The sequence below is a fragment of the Eulemur rufifrons genome, chromosome 10, assembly GCF_041146395.1.
Source record: "Eulemur rufifrons isolate Redbay chromosome 10, OSU_ERuf_1, whole genome shotgun sequence".
Lineage (NCBI taxonomy): Eukaryota > Metazoa > Chordata > Mammalia > Primates > Lemuridae > Eulemur > Eulemur rufifrons.
Window position 1 is genome coordinate 37,088,992 of NC_090992.1, and position 5,916 is coordinate 37,094,907.

The 5,916-nt window shown below is 39.3% G+C and overlaps 1 pseudogene; it reads right to left on the minus strand.

The window, feature by feature from the left end:
* Nucleotides 1–5,916, minus strand: part of LOC138393008 (centromere-associated protein E-like) — a 262,162-nt pseudogene that overhangs the window by 42,955 nt on the left and 213,291 nt on the right.

Below are 5,916 nucleotides of genomic sequence, written 5' to 3' on the forward strand. Positions count from 1 at the left end.
AGTCAATATGTAGATTTGTCTTTTATATTGGTTGCATAATACTCAATTATATCGTGGCATTGTAGTTTATTCAGTCATTTATGTATATTTAGATGGTTTCAAATTTGTCAATATTCCTTGTAATACAAAAATCCAGCTGCACATATATACCCTTACACACTTAGGCTTTTATTTTCATGACCTAGATTGCTAGAAGTTGAAATGCTGATGCAAATGATGTGCTTGTTTTGAATTATAGCAAGTACTACTAAATTACTTCTCAAATAATTTGTTCGAAGTATACTACAAGCAACAATATGTAAATATCCACTTCCCCATTTCTTCACCATCACTAGATATTATCAATATCTTCAGTTTTTGTCAATTTTAAGAGGAAAAAGGATATTTATTATTACTTTAATTTGTGTTAGCTTTGTGCAAAAGTAATTGTGGTTTTAGCATTGCTAACATTTGCCGTTTGATATTGGAACACATTCTTAAATAAATGTGGTTATGTTATATATTATTTTAATGCGCATTTCTCACTTTATGTTTTTTTGCTAATGACTTAGTATTTGCTGTTTATTTAAGAATTTATTTTAGACAATGGAAATGATGTTATACAAAAAGAAAATTCAAATGATTTTATTACTCAGGTTCACAATGGGTCATAAAGCAGTAGAGACAACTCGCAACATCAAGAACGCATTTGGCCCAGAAACTGCTAAGGAACGTACAGTGCAGTGGTGGTTTAAGAAGTTTTGCAAGGAGACGAGAGCCCTGAAGAAGAGGAGCGCAGTGGCCGACCATCAGAAGTTGACAACAGCCAATTGAGAGCAATCATTGAAGTTGATCCTCTTAAAATACAGAAGTTGCCGAAGAACTCAATGTTGAGTGTTTATTCTGTGGTCATGTGGCATTTGAAACAAATTGGAAAGGTGAAAAAGCTCAATAAGTGGGTGCCTCACGAGCTGTCTGAAAATGAAAAAAATCATCATTTTGAAGTGTCATCTCTTATTGTGCACAAAAACAATGAAACCCACCATCTCTAACGAAATGACAATGAAATGAAATAAAATAAAATGAAGCTCAGGAAAAAAAAAAAAAAAGTACTATGTAGTGAGACCGATCCTAAGAACACGGGCGCGGGGAAGGAAGTCACTACCACGGTATAAAATTGTATAAACGTTACCCGTTTCTGTGTGCGTGCGTTTTCTGAGAAATGACCCCCTTTGGCTATGGGGCCGGGACTGGAGTCCCAGTTTGGGACCATAGGATTCCCCGCACTCGACTCCAGACTGATTCGACCTAGGGTTAGCTCTGTGTGAACACTCTTTAGACGTGGGTGTTTTATGGATTTCTGTCCTTCGGGAGAAACGACTGGCCCGGGTACAGGAGTGAGTGAATGTACCGACCGTCTTCTCCCATCTCTCTCTCTCTCTCTCTCTCTCTCTCTCTCTCTCCCTCCCACACACAGGCGCACGCGCACGCGCACACGCGCGCACACACACACACACACACACACACACACACACGCCGTTTCCGGGAGCGCCCACTTCATGCGCTTCGGTCCACCGTGACAGATAGTCCAACTGTGAGATCATCGTGAGTGGCTGCGCCTAGGCCCCGCTCTGAACCTCTCCGTACTGTTCGTGTGTCTTCAGCAGGTCCTGCCTCCACCCGTGGCATCTAGCACGGGCCGATGGGTCCCTGTCCTCTCTCCCTGCCGTGGACGCCCCCCTCCGCCCCCCCCGGGGGTTCTCTGGTCGACTAGTGGTGGGGAGTGTGCCCGAGGGCTGAGAGACGTGGTCCGAGAGGGGCCGGGAGGAGGCCTGCGACCCAGTGTGTACCCACTCCCGCCCCCACGCTCCCTCCCCCACGAGGGAGCCCGTCCTTTCCAGGCTGACACTTGGATCGGTGGATGACGGGGGTCACCTGGCGGCGGGCGAGCGTTATGGGAAAATCCGGTAGGCGTGTTGCGACGTCCTGCCACAGAGATGGCTCTGGCGACAGCCTCGGGCCGCCCCACCCTGGCCCCCGGCCAGGCCCCGTGAATGTGTTCTCTTTGTCCCTGACTTCTTTCTTTGTTTCACCAGCCGGCGTGTTCTGAGAATGTGAAGTGTATCATAGTTCCACCCTGGGTTTCATGATCCTAAGATAGGAAGGGGTTTTATGATTCCACGACAGAAAGGTTTTCTCATCCTATCATCTCTCCCCCCCTCTTCTTTCTTTCTTTCTCTTCCTCCTTCTGCCTTTTCTTTACTTCTTTTTTGTTTCCTTCTTTCAGTCTTCCTGTCTTCCTTCCTGCCTGCCTGCCTTCCTTCCTTCCGTATTTCTTTCCATTTTTCTTTCCTCTCTTCCTTTCTCCTGTTATCCTGTTTCTATCTCTGTTTTTTCCACGTTTCTTCCCTCTTTCTACTTTCCTACCTTCCTTCTTTCTCATTCTCTCCTTTCTCTCTACTTCCTTCTTTCTGTCTTTCCGTTCTTTCTTCCTTCTTTCTTTCTCTCTTTCTATACTTTCTCTCTCTGTCCTTTCCATGTAATATTTTTGATAGAGTGAAAAGGCTTGCAGGGTTTTAAAAACATTTACTTTTCTTGTCACCCATTACCAAAATTTTCACATTTATTTGTGTTCTTATATATTTTAGTATTTCCCCCCTCACAGAAAACAAGCAATTAAAAATAGCAATAATTTTCCTTCGTCCACTAAAACCTCACTGTCAGAACAGCTTTTAGATGGTTGTGTGTAATCAGTAAATGTCTTTTGAAAAATTAAGACTTTAGCCTGTACTTCTCACAAAGCATGAGTTTTATTATTTCAAACCTACATTCAATATATTGATTTATGGAGATTGGGAAAGAACATATTTTATTTTGGACCTAGTCGTTTGTAAATAAGTAGGATAAGGAAGAATTTTAGTGGCCAGTTACATCAAAATGCATTTCTTTATTAACTGTCACATGTGCAGACATGTACTTGGTACTAAAAGTTAAGAATATATATATACAGTCAAAAATTCAAAGAATTTACACAAATGTGTGGGTGATAAACACATACAAAATTCCTGTAATTTGATACAAAATTCAAATTTTAAACAAAATGTAGGTAGAAAATAAATCTGATATTATTAGGAAGGTTCAAAGCAAAAGCGGTATTTGAGTTGGATTTAAAGACTAGACAGGTAGTAAGGGAAGAGCATGATATCACAGGCACAGAAGGAAAGTGGCACAGTCAGAGACCAGTTTAGGTCTATTTTGAGAATGAGGAGTGTACTCAGGTGAGGACTTCAGGTTTATATAGAGAAGAATGAGAATTAAGGATAGAAAAGTATATTGCATATAGATTTTGCAAGACAAAAAATATTCTCTCATGAAATGTAACTAATAAACAACTTGGGCTGTCTACTCACAAATACAGCCTTGTGGAACACATGCATTTTCAGAGATGATCTAGAAAGCTGGTAAGAAAAGTGACTTTCCTGAGGGAAATGGTGGTTAATGTGAGAAGATGCTGAAGAGGAAAAAGGTTGGCTAAGGTGGGGGATACAACCATTTATGTCACTCACGGGATTTAACTGGTAAGAGCTCTTTCAAAAGTGGTATGATCAGTAGTGCCAAAAACCTATTATATTAATATTATTATGATATATAGATGATACCTTTAGGAAAAAGAAATTGTAATGAAAAGAATGGTCATGACTAAGGAAAACCATTTTACAGACAGAGGAATCTTAAACTTTATGCAGATAAAAGCATGAAGTAAGAAATATTATGACAAGCAGAGCTTTAGGAAACCAAAACAAAACAAAAAAATAGAATCAATCCATGCTGGAGGCTTTTAAAGATTTTGTAATCTGCTGGAAACGGCAAATAAATACGTAAATGGAGTCTGGGCATGTGGCTCTCACCTGTAATCCTAGCACTCTGAGAGGCCAAGGTGGGAGGATTCCTTGAGGTCAGGAGTTCAAGGCCAGCCTGAGCAAGAGTGAGACCCTGTCTCTACTAAAAGTAGAAAAAATTAGCCAGGCAACTAAAAATAGAAACAGAAAATTAGCCGGGTGTGTTGGCTCTCACCTGTAGTCCCTGCTACTGGGGAGGCTGAGGCAGGAGGATTGCTTGAGCCCAGGAGTTTGAGGTTGCTGTGAGCTAGGCTGATGCCACAGCACTGATTCTAGCCTGGGCAATAAAGCAAGAATCTGTCCCCAAAAAATTAAAAAATAAATAAATAAAAATAAGTAAGTGGAGATGACCTGGGCAGTGATGGACAGGGCAAAGGTCATGAAATATTAGTATTGAGAAGGATTCCAGTGGAATCATGGGAGGCAAATGTGGAATTATGGAAAATGTTTTAAGCTATAAATAAGTCAGATTCAAGTTGAGCCCAAACTCTTAAACTTATACAGTTTTAAAATATAAAAGCTTATTTTTGAGACTAGTTCTTCATTAGTAAATCATTCATGTTTGTGGAAATACTTAACTATTATAATGGTATAAGTTATTTCCTGTAAAACAAACATTAAATAGACGATAATGTGGATGACTAGCATTGGATATAATGATGTAGTGATGGTGACAACTGTGGTAGTCAGGGTACAGGAGAGAGGTTATGAAAACACAGGCCTTTAAAGAATAGATAGTAAGAAGATAATTTCTTAGGGAGAAGTGGAGGTGAAAAATTTAGGAGTTTCATTTTGCATGTGAAATTTACAGATTATTATGCTGTATGTAAAAGGTAAATCTGCATGTGGGATCAGTGTCAAAATTAGTAGTACCTTCAGATGTCAAAGCAATCATATAGGAAAATGAATACAATTTGAAATAATAGATAACAAGGATGGGAAAATGTCTCCAGTCATTTTATTATAACCAGACGAGATTCAACTATATTAACTCTTGGTTGCTTAGGAGTGTACCCAAAATATGTACAAATGTTTCATAGTCAAATTCAGTATTCACTTCTCCTTATGATCACAAGGATAACTTCTCTACCAATATTGCTTTTTGACCACTGATAATTAAATTACCTATAGTGAAGTCCAGTTTTAACTTTCCTCCAAACTTTTTCTGAGTCCTTATTTTCAAAGATAACAGATAACTATAAAATGATATTTTAAAATGACATGCAGAATGTCATAGAGCATAGAGCACCCTTGACGTAAGTGACTCCATCTTATTAAAGGTTGGTGCAAAAGTAATTGTGGTTTTAGCATTGTTGAAACTTTCTGTTTGATATTGGAATACATTCTTAAGTAAATGTGGATACGTTATACATCATTTTAATGAGCATTTCTCACTTTTTGTGTTTTTGCTAATGACTTGTTACTCGCTGTTTATTTGATATTTATTTTATTTTTATTTATTTATTTTTTCATATTTATTTTACGTTATGGAAATGATGTTAGACAAAAAGCAAATTCGAGTTCAATATGGGTCGTAAAAGAGCAGAGACAATTGGCAACATCAACTACTCATTTGGCCCAGGAACTGGTAATGAACCTACAGTGCAGTGGTGATTCAAGAAATTGTGCAAAGGAGCTGAGAGCCCTGAAGACAAAGAGCGCAGTGTCTGGCCATCGGAAGTTGACAACAACCGATTGAGAGCAATCATCGAAGGTGATCCTCTTACAACTACAGGAGAAGTTGCCAAAGACCTCAACATGGACCATTCTATGGTTGTTTTTGGCATTTGAAGCAAATTGGAAATGTGAAAAAGCTCAATAAGTGGGTGCCTCATGAGCTGACTGAAAATAAAAAAATTGTCATTTTGAAGTGTCGTCTTCTCTTGTATGTAATAACAGCGAACCATTTCTCGATCGGATTGTGATGTGAGATGAAAAGTGGATTTGATACAACAACTGGCTACAAACAGCTCAGTGGTTGGATTGAGAAGAAGCTCCAAAGCCCTTCCCAAAGCCAAACTTGCACCAAAATATGGTC